This window comes from Adiantum capillus-veneris, chromosome 4 (assembly GCF_014529385.1).
Source record: "Adiantum capillus-veneris isolate H3 chromosome 4, ASM1452938v2, whole genome shotgun sequence".
NCBI lineage: Eukaryota > Viridiplantae > Streptophyta > Polypodiopsida > Polypodiales > Pteridaceae > Adiantum > Adiantum capillus-veneris.
Genome location: NC_140934.1, coordinates 131,419,147 through 131,438,686, shown reverse-complemented (window position 1 = coordinate 131,438,686; position 19,540 = coordinate 131,419,147).

Genomic DNA, 19,540 nt, shown 5'->3' with positions numbered 1-19,540 from the left:
TCTCTAAACTCTCACTCTCTTTTACAAGTATTGTTCATGCCATTTTAATGAAATAATGAGTTAGTGTTGCTCTCTCCATCCTAGCACTTTCTTTCTCATTATACATCTACACACAAAAGGATGCTCAAGGAAATGCTCAATATGTTATTCACTTTCCGCTCCAACTCAAGTTAAAAGGCTAATCCATTACAGCCTTCCTCCTTGACCTCTCAATCTCCCAATCTTAGGGAATATATATATATAGCCCTATACTGAAGAAAAATAAAAATAAAAAAGTAAAAGAGCCAGAGCCACCAAACAGAAAGCTAGAAACCTACAAGTTCTAGTACATGATCCAAAAACATAAAAACACATTATGCACAAGGACACGGCCTGTTAACATGACCCTTATAATATTTGCACACTAACCATCAGTTATCTATGTGTATAGATATGGCTAGTATGCTAGAGTCGTCCACTGCTACCTTGGGTGAGAGGTACCCTCTTTACTTTTCACAAGTGTTTCACATAGTCTGCCTGTAAATGGGATTTAGTAGATATGCTAGCATGTGAGAGGAATTTTGAGGAATTAGAATGGATGATACGTCTCTTGACCACAATTGACCCATACTTACTAGAGGAAGTCTCTCCGATTGCACAACCTTACGCTCTTGACCAAGATGACTATAGATGTCTAGTGACGTTTTTAGTGAACATTTGCACCTCTAATGATGAGGAAGAGTTACATGATTACACGGATGGCACATAAGGTCTCACGGATGATGACTTTCTTTTTCTCGACGATGACGAGGATAAGGGTTTAGACCTAGGGCTACCCACCTATCTATTCAATATTCTATTTCCTTGACTCTCTAGGAGGATGCAAATAATTAGGTTATGGTTCCTTATGTTTTCTGATTGTGTTCAATATAGGTTGGTGCCTCTTCCCACTGTTGTGCCTCCTAGAGGTATTCCTTGTGTTTTCTAGTGTGTATAGGAATGCATTGTAATTGTTGAAATTTTGAGTCTTTGTCTAGTTCACTCTTCAAATCGAGCGCGATCATCAACACAAACAAGTGTTTCTTGTACATTAGCATTGCCCCTTGTCTTCTTTTTAGCATCAATCTTTTAATTGTTATTGGTAGCATGATATTCAACACATTTTCGTAGTATTAAACATTAGATACAATATAATTTTTTGTCATCATCCCTTGTCTAGGTTTAAGAATCAAGCAATCTAGCTAAGCTAGTTTGACCAAGTTAGGCGTTAGAGATCTTCTCTTAATACCATGGGGAATTCCTTCATAATAATCAATGGTTACTTTAGGTTCTTAATCGGATTTAGGTAGCATTGTGTGCAATGTACTAGGGCTTTCTAGTAGACTTAGTCTCTATTGACCTTTAGCTTAAATATTATAAAGGGAGGGAAACAATGTCATATGACCCCCCAAAGTTGAAATGCTGAGAACGAACAAACAAAAAAATAAAAAGTGCCACAATGTAAAATCTTAAGCTGGAAGAGAAATCCCAACTTGATTTGGTACTTCACTCACATGTATTACCTATGGTACTAGAGCCCTAGAGGTTCCCAGTGTGGGCGTTTTTCCTTGAAAAGCAAAAAGCCCAAGGCATACAAAATAAGCTATTAAGAAAACCAATCACATTGACATATGTGTATAGAAAAACGATCTCTTTTCTACAAACATGCTTCAAACGGTATTGAGAAAACCACTCACATGAGTCACATCCAAGGAGAGTCTAACAAGATCCATCCAATAATATAGTACACGTGTAAAGGGGTACTCGCCAATGATGGGGGTCTCAAGGATCCTTCTAGTAGGGATTGATCATGAGTATGTTATACTCTCCTAGAAAAAGGGCTAGATGGCCTCTGCAATGAGGCAAGGGGCATCTAATTTCCTAGCACCCTTTATGTCCCCCTAGCTTGGTGGTCCTCTGCTCGTTGTAATGTGACCCCCTATTGTGTTGGCATGGGTAATGAGACACACCCGAAGAAGGAATATGCCGTAGCTCTGTGTGTGTGTGTGTGTGTGTGTGTGTGTGTGTGTGTGTGTGTGTGTGCGTTTTTTATAGCTCTTCACCTTGCAACAAGGAAAGGTACGAATTTATGCCAACTCAATTGAAGAAGCCTAAAACGTATGATTTAAAATTTTCTTTGTTTGTTATGTTCTTAACCATCATGTGGATGCTAGAATTAGAGTTGCAAGAATGTCGATGTTTGGAATTGTTAGGTTCCTATTTAGATTTGTATGGTATCTTTGATAAAGGCAAGCCAAGTTGTGTAGAATAAGTACCCGCTTTCTCTACCGGATTTGGTGGTCATGAATCATGCACTGTGACCGCTATAATGGGGTAGACCACATGAAGAAATAGATTATCTATGAGAGTGATGTCCCTAGTGGCCTAGGAGTCATAACTGCAGAGATGTCACTTTGTGTCTCCAAGGAACACTAGTTTGTTAACTACACAATTTGTCAAAGCAAGCACTATGTGTAGAACAAGGCGAAAGATCTACTCATAGGTGATGGAGAGTGAGAATCTAAGTAGCTCCATACTTGCCAGTGATGGTGTTCTCAAGGATTCTTCTAGACACTAAGCATAAGTGTGTTATGCTATGTTTGTAGATGCAATCCACATAGATCTAGTCATCTTACATCCATAACCCTTTTCCTCTCCTCACACTGACATGCATTACAATATCAACGCAAGGTCTATTCGTGAGAGATGGAGCATGAGCAATATGTTTGCAGAGGATCCCTCAATTCTACACCCATGACTCATTGTCTCTGCTGGTACTCACATGTTGTACAACATTCCTCTCCCATGACAAACACTAGATGCCATCGTTCTCCCTCCTGTGGAGCAGAGCACGAGTTTTATGCCAACTAAGTTGGAGTAACATGAAAGCTATGCTTTTTTGTTCCCGTATTGTCTTTCTCTATTTGGGTTCTTCTTGACGGAGTGGATGCCAAGACATGCATGCCAGGGGCCCATGGTCCGGGCCGAGCGTGCTTAGCCGCTTGAAGGAAACCTTTAGTAGAGCCACTCGCTCCGAACATGGAGCTAATGATGTAAATGAGGGGGGTGGGGAAGTAAATTCTCCATTTATGACCAATGTTGACCCTATGCCATTAGAGAATGTGCATGTGAATACTTCATTCACTGCACCTCCCGACTCTTCAGACTTATTTCCCTCCGAGGTCATATTACCCGATGGTAGAAGCCTTGCCGAAGTGCAAGAGGTTGAGCGATATATCATTGCAGCTAGGGAAAAGGAAGTCAAGAGCTTACACAAGGTGGAGCAACTAAGAGATTTAGAAGTGAAAGCCCCTATTTCAATATCCTTTCTAAGAGAGCAATCGAGTGCTCCTGACTTAGCAACCGCTAAAGGGAAACCTCTAGAAAGCAACATTGCATCTAGCTCAAAGGACACCCCTAGCACCTCAATCCTAGATGGAGCATTCTTAAATGAGAACTGTGAGTACAAACTACAAACAAAAAATCTGACCGACCTATACACAGGTCACACCTATCACGTGGGTTGGTTTAAGAAAACCACTCACATTGGGATATGTGTATATAAATACAAAGGCTTTTTCTACAAACATGCTTCAAAAAGGTATTGAGAAAGCCGCTCACATCCTAGCTTGCAATTGAAGCCCATTCTGGACTTCATTGGCCATGTTGGGTGTCAAATGATATGCCAAATCTTCGTCTCTTATTTTGATCCAAGGCGGCAAGAGGACTCCTGGTTTTCTCATATGTATGTGAAAATACTACATAGAATTAAGGGCTCTATGTATAGATATGCCCTTTTTGTAGGATTTGACTAAGTTCTCATTACAAGAAAAGTTTTTTGGTTGACAGAGAAACCACAACTACTCCTAGGCTTTACTTATTACAAGATGTCATCATGACATGTATTGTTCTAGACCAGTCCTTTGAGGCTTGTTTGCCTCCGATCATGTGGATCGCCACTCTGCTCTCTTGTATGATTTCACAAAAGCTTGCCACAGCCAGATCCCCCTCAAACACGCAGCGGTTCCTTGCTATAGTGAAAGAAGTAGTACCTGATTATTTGAGTGCAGACAAGAAGAGACGGACTTCCCAACCTGGTTATACCAAAGAACAACTCAGTCTTGAAGAACTTAATTTGCCATGTCCTTTGAATCCACTTGCATATTTTCCCAGCCATGCCATTGATTGCCTGGAATCCCATGAAAAGGTGGGCTAGGTCTTCACTAGCTATTCTGCACCTCGAGCAACGATCAGACCCGATTCCTCATTCTTGTATCTTTACGCCCGTTGGCAGAGCACCCCACATCACTTTCCACAGAAATATCTTCATATACTGAGGCCACCTTGGCTTCCAGATGTTCTCCATGACTCCCTGTTAACCCTCATGGCTCACGGGGACACCCTATCACCTACGATGGACGTTGTATTATTTACTTGGTAGAGTCAGGTATCGGGCTTGTCGGTCCAAAAGGAAAAGGGTAAGAGTGATTTCCGATGAGAGGCGCACTCTAACTGGAACATTCAAGGGATTAGTTGGCTAGCATGGGCACCCAAGTGTGAATGGGGCGAGCTCATATAAAAGTCAACTAAACCTAAAATTCACTCATTCTCTCATTTGTGCAATTGAAGAGTGCTCTTGCTCCATCTCGTGTATATGCGTGAGAGAGAGAGAGAGAGAGAGAGAGAGAGAGAGAGAGAGAGAGAGAGAGAGAGAGAGAGAGAGAGAGAGAGAGAGAGAGAGAGAGAGAGAGAGAGAGAGAGTACGATCGAGCATTGCGGCGGCACGATGGCGGCAAGGCGGTTGAGCGCGGTGTAGTGGCGTCTCCCTCTTCTTCGCGGCGAGGAATCCTCCACGACAGCAAGCATAGAGCGGTGACACACCATCACCATCTTTGAGCTTACTAGTTTAGGCTTGTTGTGTGCTTGGAGCCATTTGTGGCTCGCACACAGTGTATCGGCAAGTTCCTTGCATTGACACGTGCGACAAACCCGCACATTTTTGGCACCGCTGTCGGGGAATGCCATACACTAAGCTTGAATGGCACCATGTGCTTCTTTTGTGGTGCAATTTCAATTGTAGGAAAGGTAGGAAAGGAAGGTGTGTGTGTTGAGAAGAAGGATTTGTGTTGCTATTGTGTATTTCTTTGTTAATGAAGTTTTGAAAGGTTACTGTGTTTTCTATGTCATAAGGTCTTAGTATTAAAGTTGTTAGTTTTGTGTAGTGCAAAGTACAGTAGGTAGGAAGTAGATCTGTGAGAGCTAATGAAGTGTGTTAGTGTGTAACAGTAGGTGTATCAGTTGTAAGTAGTGAGGCGGTCCGGGGCGGGCAACAAGAAGAGCAACCTCTAGACACCCTTCAAGGCTCCCGTGCTGCTCAATGGGGCTGGGGCACAACACAACACAAACCAAAACAACAAACCCACAGCCAAATCCCAACTACACAAGGGGCACCACCTAGTTTAAGAGCGAACTAGGACGCAAAAGAGGAGAATCATTAGAGCAACCCACAAACAAGCAAGGAATTTACACTAACCCTAACACCAATGGAACACTCTCACACACTAAAACACGAGAGAGAGAGAGAGAGAGAGAGAGAGAGAGAGAGAGAGAGAGAGAGAGATGGTGTACAACTTAGCTTCAACTTTATATTTTGCACAAAAAGGAACTTAGAGCTTGCGGAATTAAGTGACAAGATTTGGTTATAGCATCACTAGCACATTGTCTTAGGGTTATGGGAGCCCTCTCACCATCCACCCTCTTACAATGGTAGCCAAACAATAGCCAATGAATCACAAGCAACAAAACAACAACCTTCAATGAAACAAGTCACCTTATGAAGCTGAATGAGTTTGCCAAGCCAAATTGGAGGAGAAGCGTGAGCCTTTGGACATGAATTGCACCCAAAACTACCAATTCATTGATGTTGGGGTAGATACAACAATGGTAGGAAGAATATCTTCTACTCACACTCACTCAAACTAACTCAAGCTTTTCTATGCACCAAGGTGATGGTCTATAGAAAGCTTACTCTCTCTTTACAACCAAGATAGAACTGGCGTGTGGTACGCTCAATCTAGTGTGCAATGGTATAGTGATGTCTTTTACAAGGAGGAATGGGTTCTATTTATAGGTTTTAGAAGCCTTGATTAGGATTAAGCCTAATCAATTTTATTAGGAAAGATCAAGGATTATGAATTTTTATGAATTTCAAATGATAATGGGGTCTCTCTTTTCTCTTGAGTCACATGGATGTGGGCTCAAGTAAGAGAATTATTGATGTGGTGAAAGGAGAGAAACTTCCATGGGAGTGAGTGAATTTGGTTTACTTGTGCGGTTGCCTACTCCATATGTTGATAGTGTGGGTGCATTTTTACAAGAGAAGTTAGTTGTTAGTGGTAATAATCACTAGAACTGTTAGTGATACATCTACAATGGGTAGGATGAGTTGATTTGATGAAGGAAGAGGGGTGAATTAGAAGAGAATCATTGAGATGGTGAAGCTTTGAAGAAGCTTGAACTCACCCTTGTGTAGATTGTGGAAAAAATGACCGCTGGTCTTCTTCTTCTTCTTCGCTTCTTTACGCCGCCGCCCCGGTTGACCACCACGATGAAAAGAGGATTTGTTGATGAAAAATCCTCAATTTGCAGAAGTTATCATGGTTAAGATGCTAAATTTTAGATATTTTTAGGAGAGGTAAATGAAATTGTAACATAGAAGCAATAGAGAGAGACATGGAGAGGGTGTATGTATGTAGAGGTTCATAAAAGAACTATAGGGATGAGAGAGAAGGGTAATGGTGAAGAGGGTGGGAGAAGCCATGAAAATTGCAGGTTTGAGTGAGGGAAGGAGAGGGAGGGATGTGTAAGAGTGAGTAGGTGTGTGGAAGGGGGAGAGAAGACTAAGGGCTACTTGTGAGAAAAGTGGGCAGACTGGGGTCCACTCAAAAAATCATAGCTCACCATTGGTAGCTCCAAAAATCATGAAAAAATTTGAGGTGATTATTCAGAGCATGGGCTACATTTTCTCTTTTGACCACCGCTCCAAATTCGGAGTGGAGATAGGTGCCAAAAGTCTCACCAAAAAGCCTATTTTTTATGCCTGCAAAAGTCTTTTAGTGGCCCCCTCCTTTGTTGAATTTGTACAATGCATCCAAGAGTGAGCCCCTCCTTTGTCATATTATAATACAAAGCATCCAAGTTACCCTTGACCCATGCATAGAGGAGGATTATTGGTGAATAAAGAAATATATACATTGTGGGACTAGTGTATGGACTATTCATGGACTTTAGCTCAATGAGCACATGGTGTTAGAATAATGAGTACAAATAATAATAAAAATATGGAGGAGTTATGGATATGGAAAGATATTGGAATCATATGATATGGTCCCTCCTTGAATTATTTTGGGTGAAAGAGGAAAAGGTATGCAAGTAAATAATATAATAAATGTAACCAATGAGTAGAAATCAATTTTTTGTTTTCACGAGGGTGAGGGTAAAAATGTGGGAGTGATTTGTATAAAGGAAAAATATGAGGTTAGAGTATGTACATATTGGCAAAAAATATAATTATGGTGTAAGAGGATGAAAGAAGGTGTACATAGGTTTAATAAAACACACACCTAAGTAGAAATATTTAAATAAAATACCAAAATAATTATTAAAAATCCCTATATTTAGGCCATATATACAATGAAATATTTACACACAAAGAGGCCATAATATACTTTTATTTTTTTGATTTTATTTATTTTTTTGACTCAACTAGCCCAGTGACTAGCTAGGTGAGGATTTTAAGAAGATATGGGAAAAGCTCCCTAACTCACACACGCCTATTTACAGTGAAATGGTAGGGATAGCTATAGCGTTTGGGTGAATTTGGTAGGGTGGAGTAACTTACTATGGAAATTATGGAGAGCTGAAAAACGCCTATCATTAGCCCTCCCCCAGGATGATGGTATATTCATGTACTATCATAGAGCATCTTTTCCAAAGAGAGTGCTTCAGAGTGCTTGACGAGATCTTCATTGTTTGGCCCCTCAGAATTTTGGTTGGAGTTACACTCATGCTTCATGTAACAATACTTACATGAGACAGCGGCCTTTGGATAGATCTTTGGTAGATCCTTTGAAGGAAGGCGACTCAAATAGGGCTTCAAGCGATACCCGTTTACCTTCCTGGAGTGCTCTTTACCATTCAAGTCCATAAGCTGATAGTAACTAGAATTGAAAGCCTTCTTGACTATGTATGGCCCTTGCCATCTAGTTTCAAACTTGGCATCAAAACGATTGTCAAGTTTATTGTCATACCTTAGCACAAGCTCTTCTTCCTTGATGCCTTTGTCCTTCAGTTTCTTGTCGTGCGTTTCTTTCGCTTGTGTGACTTTCCTCTTGTAGCACTCATATGTTGCTTCTCTTTTCCACTCAAGCTCCACTAACGTAAGAAGTCGATCCATCCATACCTCTTGATCATCTTGTGCTCCTTTGCCATGAAGTCGCATTGTGGGAATGGTGAGCTCAATAGGCTACAAAGCCTCTTGACCATAGACCAAGTGAAATGGTGTGAACTCCGTGGCTTCCCTATATGTGGTTCGATATGCCCACAAGGCACCATCCAAGAAGTCATCCCATAATTTTGTTTTGTTTTGCACCATCTTTCTAATGATTCCTGCAATGACACCATTAGCCTTCTCCACCAAACCATTTGACTGTGGGTAGTATGGTGTGCTATGACGATGTAGAATGTGAAGCTCTTCACAAACTTCTGTGAGCAAGCCCTTCCTAAACCCTAGACCATTATCAGAAACAATCTCCAAAGGTGTGCCAAATCTGCAACAAATGTGATTGTACACAAACTTGCTAACTGTCCTCTCATTCACTCTTGCCACACTTTGAGCTTCCACCCACCTAGTCATATAGTCTACAGCCACTAGAATGTAGAGTTTACCATTTTTTGTCCTAGGCAGAGGACCCATAGCATCAATGCCCCACTTTTCAAAGGGTCCATTTGCAAGCACTATTTGCCTCGGGCCATGCACCAACCTTCCATTTCCATTTATCTGACAATTGTGACAGCTTTTACACCAATGTTGAACATCCACATGCAAGCTTGGCCAAACATACCCCGCAAGCAAAATCTTCTTCACAGTTGATTCTTGGGCAAAATGACCACCACATGCGTCTTCATGCAAACCTTTTAGAATGGCTGGAATTTCCTCGATAGTTGGTACTCTTCTGCACACTTGATCCTTCCCTCTTTGATAGAGGGAGCCTTCTAGGAAGAGATAGAAACTTGCCTTCTTCATGAGTCTCTTCTTCTGAGCCTTCGTGAAATCTTGTGGAAACTCACCCTCCAAAATGTAGCCAATAATGGGAGCCAATGACTCCAATCCCTGGTATCTCGGTTGCTTGACAGCTGCTTCCACCATGATGACCTGCACTTCTCTCTCAACACATGTAACTGCTTGTTGTGCAAGTAAATTGGCATCTTCATTTTGTTTCCTCGGAATATGATATAGTTGCACTTCTTCAAACTGATTAAACATCCTACGAATGGCATGAACTTTTGTCCTTACGCTTTCATTCTTGCATGCCCAAATGCCTAAAATCTGTTTAACAATGAAAAGTGCATCTCCCTTTACCATGAGACGTTTTATCCCTTGGCCAATGCACATCTTCAAACCATGAAGTAGTGTGTCGTATTCTGCTTCATTGTTGCTAGTTGAACCTGGTAGATTGACCTTCTCTTTCATGACCACCTCTCCACTTGGGTTGAGCAACACTAGCCCTCCCCCTGCTTTCCCTGTGGCTTGTCGAAAAGCTCCATCAAAGAACAGGGTAAAAGCATTGGGAATACTTTTTGGTGGTGGCAATGGTAGGGTCTTTCCTTGAGGCACCTTAATTTCCTTCTCATGTACCCTATAAGTGAGAATCCCTGCCAATTGTGCACGCACATTATCTTCTACCTTGAAAGAGTATTGGAACTCTTGCAACTCCATAATCCACTTTGAGATCCTAGTACTAAGATTCATTTGAGATGACACCCAAGGGAACAAATTTTCTGTAGTGAGAATTACAAAAGGTTTTGGTAGCAGGTAGGATCTAAACTTTCTCACCACAAACATGAGAGAAAGCATCATGAGTTCTGCTTCTGTGTAGTCGCTCTCCAAAGCATTCATGATCCTACTAGCAAAGTAGATGGGTCTCATCCTTGTACTGTGGGGATCTTGTTGTAGCAACACAGCACCAATTGTTTCCTTCCAACACTAGAGCTAACAAAGAATGTGTACTCCCAACAAGGAGGCATGAGTGTTGGTAGCTCTGACAAAATTACTTTAATGTTACAAAAATACTCTTCAAGCTTATCAGACCATGCAAATTCTACTTGTTGTGTCAACTTTTGCAAAGGATGAAGCAACTCCGAGGCTAAGTGAATGAAGCGTGACATATACTTCACCTTCTGAATGAAAGAGATGACTTCCTTAAGACTCTTCGGTGATGGGAGCTCAATAAGAGCCTTTGCCTTTGAAGGATCCACCTCAATGCCTTTATAGGAAACCTTGTCACCGAGCAAGATCACTTCATCCTCACCTATGTGGCACTTGTCGGGGTTGAGTTGACCTCCCATGTCGTAGAGCTTCTTTAAATCTTCTTCTACCCTTTGTAGATGCAATGATTTTGAGCTATAAATGCAGAAATCATCAATGAACACCCTAATTGACTGTCCAAAGAAGCTTGAAACACCATGTTCATGAAACGTTGGAATGTTGCAGGAGTATTTGTCAGACCAAATGGCATGACTCTAAAAGCATAACAACCCCAAGGAGTGATAAAGGTTGTTTTCAATTGATCTTCCAATGCGAGACCTATTTGAAAGTAGCCTGAGTAGCCATCACACACAGTGTACTTCTCATGACCAGCTACCTCATTTAGTATCTCATCCTGAAATGGGAGAGGAAAGTGATCTCTTTTTGTTGCCTCATTGAGTGGATGGTAATCCACACACACCCTCCACTTTCCTTTTTTCTTAGGAGTGACAACAACGGGAGAGACCCACTCTGAATTCTCCACTGGATAAATGAAACCTGCTGCTAGAAGATTTCTTACCTCCTTGAGTAAAGCCTGCTCCTTGATGACTCCTAGCCTTCGTAGCTTCTGAGCCTTAGGTGTGGCCTCTGGCTTCAACTCAATTTTGTGTTGAACAGCATCTACTCCACGCACATCAGTGTAGTCTTTAGCAAAAATCCTAGGAAATTTCCTTAGCACACATTTGAACTCCTCTCTTTCATCCTTTGTAAGTGTTGTAGATAGCATACCTTCTAGCATTCTTTCATCTTCCACTTTTTGGTTCTCTTGGGAACCTACCTCCTCCAAACCTTGACAAGAGGTCTCTTGGTTGGTTGGCTTAAACCTTACCCCCATGACTTTGATGGAAGACTCCTATTAAGTAATGCTGCCGCTACTTTCTTCTTCTGAAGTGTTATCGGTCCAACCTTCTTCCGTCTCACTTTGAGATGATTCTTCATGGAGCTCCTCTTGGCGTTGCTCCTTCATGTCAAAGACAACCTTTTTATGATTGTCGTTCCTGCAAATTAGCTTTCCACTCCCCCAATCCTGCAAAGCTCGCATTTTCATTAGCCATGGTCTCCCTAGGATAAATGGGTAACCATTTCCTTTGGTAGACATGACATAGAAATCCACTGCCTTCTTAATGCCAAAGGCCTCCACAAAAACATTTTTACAAATGCCTACGCACCTAGCCTTGCTATTGTTTGCCATCTTGACCTTGATTTCAGGTGTCTCATGGATGTGCATGCCTAGTTTTTGCATGAGTCCCTCTGTCATGATGCAAATTTGTGCACCCCCATCCACTAGACCTTTCCTAACCAATCTCCCTTTTATGTAACAATCTAGCACAGGTGTAATGTCCTCATTCATTTCATCTTGTGCAATTTTTACAACAGGCACACTCTCTTTTACCTTTCTCCTAGTGCTAACTGCCCTTGTTAAATCCCTCCTAACTTGTGGACATAATGCAAGAAATTGAGGCCATGAGATATCAAGACCCTTACCTCTCATGTCTTCCAGCAGGTTGTATGGAGCCATACCATGTCCAACAGGGAAGTCTTGGAGGTTGATACGACGTCGAGTCCTCTTAGCTTCCTTGGTCTCCTTTGCCTTCTTTTCTCGTCCATGGTCACTTTGTGATGTAACTCCTTCTTTCTCCTTACCTTTCCCTCGGCCACGCTTAATGCCATTTGCTTCCATGTCAACCTCTCTTGAATTTGTCACCTCTACCACATGCACATTTGGGTCTGGCAAAGGTGGAACTCCTTCCACTCCTTGTGGAGGTGGTCTTGCTCCATTTGGCCTTTGTATAAGCCGTGGTTGCTGACTAGTTCCTTCACCTGCATTCATCACTGGGTAATTCAAGTTAGGTCTCCCTGGCTCCCACGGGGCCAAAGACAATTATACATCCCATGTCCAGACTCACCGCAATTCCAACATTGCAAGACTCTCCTAGGTCGTGGGTCTCGCTCTTCAGACTTCTTTGCTTGTCTCTTTGGACCTACAGCTTGTGCAAGGTGAATTGACAAGCTGCTTAAAGATTCATTTCACTTCTCAATCACTTCCGCCGTTACCTCAGGAAGCTCCTTACATGTTGATGCTTGTGACTTACCTTTGGGTCTAAGACCTTCTATTGGAACCTCCCCCCTTAAGCACTTGAGTTTCCTATATTTCTCAGCAGCCCTAGTTTCAGCTGCATCAAAGGTAGCAAGTGCACCCGCCTCAACTTTTACCTTAAGGTCAGGAAAGAGTCCGGCTATGAACCTCTCCTTCTTTAGAAATTCTGCACCATCACCAGGGTTAGCAACATTTCGTATCCATAGAGCCCAAAGACGTAGGACCTCTTGCTTGTACAAGTAGTAGTCATCTAAGTCTTTTTGCTTATAAGAAACAATGTCTTGCCATAATTTCTGAGTGTTTTGGGGATCAAAGAAGTATTTCTTGAAACGATTCAAAACTTCCGTGTAATTCCCTTTAACTTCCTCAGGCAAAGAGTCAAACCAAGTGCTAGCATCTTTCCTAAGGACCACCTCAAACATTTCTACACGTTCTTGATCAGTTGCTATCCTCTTGATACGGCAAGACATCTTGAAATTTGCTAGAAATAATTCTGAATCCTCTCCAGGCTCTCCAAAGAAAAGAGGATATCCAGACATTTGGCGTTGGCTCTCCATTGAATTGATTTCAAAGTGACGCGTTTTTGTTTTTTCTTTCTTTAAAAGATTTACACAATAATATTTTCTAAATTGCAATCTATTCTACAACAAAATAAAAATATTCACATCAAATGACCTATGATAATCAATAAAAGGTAGAATGACAGGGTTTGGTGACGCGAGAATTTCTCCTACTCTTTGGGCACCAAACATGAATACCATACGTTGTTGAAAATGGATTTTTCTACTAATTGCAAAGTTTACTCTAATGTGTGGAGTGAAATGAAAGGGAAAAACCTGTATTCCTGGTCCATTATCCATGGTCTATGCATGACCTAATTCTTAAAACAAAACAAAAATATAGACGTCCAAACTAAGGTCGTACCTAATGAGAGGCAAAATAAAAGGATTTACTGATGCGTTTATCTCTACCAACCTAAGAGGACCTAAAATTCTACGAATTACTCGCTGAAATTTCAACTTAGTACTAACAATTATGTGTACCTTTTGCCTTGCAATGGGAATGAAGGGATCATACAAATTCTCGTGATTCATGCAAGCTACTTGATTATGCTAAATGTTAAGCCTTCACAAAACATACACAAGCCTATCCTCCGTGGGGCACCAAAATTGAGGCGGTCCGAGATGGGCAACAACAAGAGCAACCTCTAGACACCCTTCAAGGCACCCGTGCTGCTCAATGGGGCTGGGGCACAACACAACACAAACCAAAACAACAAACCCACAGCCAAATCCCAACTACACAAGGGGCACCACCTAGTTGAAGAGCGAACTAGGACGCAAAAGAGGAGAATCATTAGAGCAACCCACAAACAAGCAAGGAATTTACACTAACCCTAACACCAATGGAACACTCTCACACACTAAAACACGAGAGAGAGAGAGAGAGAGAGAGAGAGAGAGAGAGAGAGAGAGAGAGAGAGAGAGAGAGAGATGGTGTACAACTTAGCTTCAACTTTATATTTTGCACAAAAAGGAACTTAGAGCTTGCGGAATTAAGTGACAAGATTTGGTTATAGCATCACTAGCACATTGTCTTAGGGTTATGGGAGCCCTCTCACCATCCACCCTCTTACAATGGTAGCCAAACAATAGCCAATGAATCACAAGCAACAAAACAACAACCTTCAATGAAACAAGTCACCTTATGAAGCTGAATGAGTTTGCCAAGCCAAATTGGAGGAGAAGCGTGAGCCTTTGGACATGAATTGCACCCAAAACTACCAATTCATTGATGTTGGGGTAGATACAACAATGGTAGGAAGAATATCTTCTACTCACACTCACTCAAACTAACTCAAGCTTTTCTATGCACCAAGGTGATGGTCTATAGAAAGCTTACTCTCTCTTTACAACCAAGATAGAACTGGCGTGTGGTACGCTCAATCTAGTGTGCAATGGTATAGTGATGTCTTTTACAAGGAGGAATGGGTTCTATTTATAGGTTTTAGAAGCCTTGATTAGGATTAAGCCTAATCAATTTTATTAGGAAAGATCAAGGATTATGAATTTTTATGAATTTCAAATGATAATGGGGTCTCTCTTTTCTCTTGAGTCACATTGATGTGGGCTCAAGTAAGAGAATTATTGATGTGGTGAAAGGAGAGAAACTTCCATGGGAGTGAGTGAATTTGGTTTACTTGTGCGGTTGCCTACTCCATATGTTGATAGTGTGGGTGCATTTTTACAAGAGAAGTTAGTTGTTAGTGGTAATAATCACTAGAACTGTTAGTGATACATCTACAATGGGTAGGATGAGTTGATTTGATGAAGGAAGAGGGGTGAATTAGAAGAGAATCATTGAGATGGTGAAGCTTTGAAGAAGCTTGAACTCACCCTTGTGTAGATTGTGGAAAAAATGACCGCTGGTCTTCTTCTTCTTCTTCGCTTCTTTACGCCGCCGCCACGGTTGACCACCACGATGAAAAGAGGATTTGTTGATGAAAAATCCTCAATTTGCAGAAGTTATCATGGTTAAGATGCTAAATTTTAGATGTTTTTAGGAGAGGTAAATGAAATTGTAACATAGAAGCAATAGAGAGAGACATGGAGAGGGTGTATGTATGTAGAGGTTCATAAAAGAACTATAGGGATGAGAGAGAAGGGTAATGGTGAAGAGGGTGGGAGAAGCCATGGAAATTGCAGGTTTGAGTGAGGGAAAGAGAGGGAGGGATGTGTAAGAGTGAGGAGGTGTGTGGAAGGGTGAGAGAAGACTAAGGGCTACTTGTGAGAAAAGTGGGCAGATTGGGGTCCACTCAAAAAATCATAGCTCACCGCTGGTAGCTCCAAAAATGATGAAAAAATTTGAGGTGATTATTCAGAGCATGGGCTACATTTTCTCTTTTGACCACCGCTCCAAATTAGGAGTGGAGATAGGTGCCAAAATTCTCACCAAAAAGCCTATTTTTTATGCCTGCAAAAGTCTTTTAGTGGCCCCCTCCTTTGTTGAATTTGTACAATGCATCCAAGAGTGAGCCCCTCCTTTGTCATATTATAATACAAAGCATCCAAGTTGCCCTTGACCCATGCATGGAGGAGGATTATTGGTGAATAAAGAAATATATACATGGTGGGACTAGTGTATGGACTATTCATGGACTTTAGCTCAATGAGCACATGGTGTTAGAATAATGAGTACAAATAATAATAAAAATATGGAGGAGTTATGGATATGGAAATAAATTGCAATCATATGATATGGTCCCTCCTTGAATTATTTTGGGTAAAACAGGAAAAGGTATGCAAGTAAATAATATAATAAACGTAACCAATGAGTAGAAATCAATTTTTTGTTTTCACGAGGGTGAGGGTGAAAATGTGAGAGTGATTTGTATAAAGGAAAAATATGAGGTTAGAGTATGTACATATTGGCAAAAAATATAATTATGGTGTAAGAGGATGAAAGAAGGTGTACATAGGTTTAATAAAACACACACCTAAGTAGAAATATTTAAATAAAATACCAAAATAATTATTAAAAATCCCTATATTTAGGCCATATATACAATGAAATATTTACACACAAAGAGGCCATAATATAATTTTATTTTTTTGATTTTATTTATTTTTTTGACTCAACTAGCCCAGTGACTAGCTAGCTGAGGATTTTAAGAAGATATGGGAAAAGCCCCCTAACTCACACACGCCTATTTACAGTGAAATGGTAGGGATAGCTATAGCGTTTGGGTGAATTTGGTAGGGTGGAGTAACTTACTATGGCAATTATGAAGAGCTGAAAAACGGCTATCAGTAGGTAGGTAGAGTGTGTGTGTGTGCTCGCGTGCAAGCCGCGGTGACCTAATCCCAAAAAATAAAAATAAAATTTAAAGGTAGGACTGGGATCGGGAATATCTCCCAGACCCAAGCCCAAGCTCATGCTCAGGCTCAGGCCACAGTCGTCCTTTGGAATTACGTATTTTAGCTTCACAGGTAGCTAAAAATCGACGTTTTGTGGACCAACGGAGCTTCAGGTGTCCAAACATTGTGCTGTAAAGCACACCACAGCCCTCTGAGTGATACGCTCATTTTAAGATATCACACACTTCAATCAAAAAATCGATCACATTAAAAACGTTAAAAAAAAGAGTGAAAACGGACACCTAAAAAAGTAAGCGGTTAACCTTCGAGGTTATTCGCCAAAGCTGGTAGGGTGCCAAAGGCACATGCATCTATGCTCTGGTCGTGTGCTAGAGATGGAGGAACTAGAGAGAATTTTGCCTTATGCGAGCTCTCAATATCCACCTACTTTAGGCTCCAGGCCCTCAACGGGGACCCAAGGTAGTACAAACCAAGACCCGAACATAGCGTCTAGTGACTCTTCCTCTGACTACGACATCATGGAGGATTTCCCAATGCCTAATCCCGATAGCTCAAGCCAAGACATGCATGCCAGGGGCCCATGGTCCGGGCCGAGCATGCTTAGCCGCTTGAAGGAAACCTTTAGTAGAGCCACTCACTCCGAACATGGAGCTAATGATGTAAATGAGGGGGGTGGGGAAGTAAATTCTCCATTTATGACCAATGTTGACCCTATGCCATTAGAGAATGTGCATGTGAATACTTCATTCACTGCACCTCTTGACTCTTCAGACTTATTTTCCTCCGAGGTCATATTACCCGATGGTAGAAGCCTTGCCGAAGTGCAAGAGGTTGAGCGATATATCATTGCGGCTAGGGAAAAGGAAGTCAAGAGCTTACGCAAGGTGGAGCAACTAAGAGATTTAGAAGTGAAAGCCCCTATGTCAATATCCTTTCTAAGAGAGAAATCGAGTGCTCCTGACTTAGCAACCACTAAAGGGAAACCTCTAGAAAGCAACATTGCATCTAGCTCAAAGGACACCCCTAGCACCTCAATCCTAGATGGAGCATTCTTAAATGAGAATTGTGAGTACAAACTACAAACAAAAAATCTGACCGACCTATACACAGGTCACACCTATCACGTGGGTTGGTTAGATGTCCTACAATCCACAATGGGTGGTACTAGTGGAGGATCAACAACAAAGAGTTTGAGAGGTTATCCATAGGGTGATTGAGTTAGAGAGACAGAACAAGGGGATCAACATGCCTTCAACGGTTCTCATGAGATTCTTGGATACAAGAAAGTCTAAACAACCAACCTTATCGCAAATGGAGACTCCCTCGGTAAGTCCGATGGATCCCCCATATGTTGTTTCGCCAGGGGTCTCGGTGCAATCTGAGCCCACAAGTGATAGCTTTACCTTTCCAAGTCTAGCTCATCTTTCCCTTGATGACACCATGGCTACCGGGCCTAGTCCAATGATGGGCATGCCAAGAAACACACCATGGACCTCATTTGTTAGTAAAGCACCGCTACATGGTAGCTCAATGCCTGCAATAGTACCTACAAGTGTGTACCAATCGTATACACCCATGGGTCCTCGTACTCATGTATCATTAGACAAAATTTGGACTCACAAAGGGGCCCTTTAAGGAGTTTGACTTTACCTCTCTCTACCAACACGGGTGCATGGATAAATTTTTTCAAACAAACTCCAAAGTTGGCGGAGGTTTCACAGTCAGAATGTCCTCTTCAAGCTCTATCTACTGATATATAGCACGCCATGAGATTCCTCATATTTTAGAAGATTCTTTTTTTGATTCGCCTATGATGTGACAACTCTGTCGGAATCTAAGCGAATCAAAAAAAGAATCTTCTAAAATATGAGGAATCTCATGGCGTGCTATATATTAGTAGATAGAGCTTGAAGAGGACATTCTAACTATCAAACCTCCGCCAACTTTGGAGTTTGTTAGCAAAAATTTATCCATGCGCCCGTTTTGGTAGAGAGAGGTAAAGTCAAACTCCTTAAAGGGCCCCTTTGTAAGTCCAAATTTTGCCTAATGCCCCTACCCCTCCCATTGTTTCAACTACCTATGCTCCACAACCACAACACCCAAGTTCTTATTTCCATGGGACTATGCCGGCTAGCATTAGCATGTCACATCCGATGTCTGCTATGCCTAGGGCCACACATATGAACTTTGGGCCGCCACATGGCACAACACCGTACCCAATGTGGAACCCAAGGGCTTCCTATGCGCCAAGCCCAATTCCAATATCTACTCCACATGTAGTCTCTGGAGCGCCTTTACCCACGGTGCCTGCTCACTTAGGTGACTTGGCAACATTTGCTCAAGCTATTGGTCGATCTATTGCTGAGAATATGCGTAACACGCCTGATAGAGAGCCTAGAAGTAAGGCAGTACAAATAGCCAAGCTCACACAAAAATTTAGTGTAGATGGGGATGTGAGACAGCATAATGAAGTGTTTGAACAAATATGCAATTCTCTAGGAGAACACAATGACCTGCATAAGAGCAATGCTTTCAGCCTAACCTTAAGTGGAAAGGGTGGGGATTGGTATAGAACCCTAAGGGTGGAAGAAAAAACGATTTACCCTACTCTTAGGAGACTATTCTTGAAAGAATACATACGAGAGGGAGTGCTTTGGGGTGTAGCCTCTCAGCTCCAGAAAGCCCAACGAGAGGAAGGAGAGTTGGTGAGAGACTTTATTAGTCGCTTAAAGCATTTGAATTCTCGTTGTAATCCAAATGAGCGCTTCAATAATAATCAATTGCTCGATAGATTCATTAGGGGATTACGACATGAGGATATCTACAATGGTCTATTCATTAGAGGTATCACCACTTGGGAAGCATTCAACCACTAATGCGATCCAATTGGAGGATAATTTAATGATTCAAGGAGAAAGAGTGTCTGTTGAGCCTAAGTTTATTAGCTCGCAAGCATCAGGG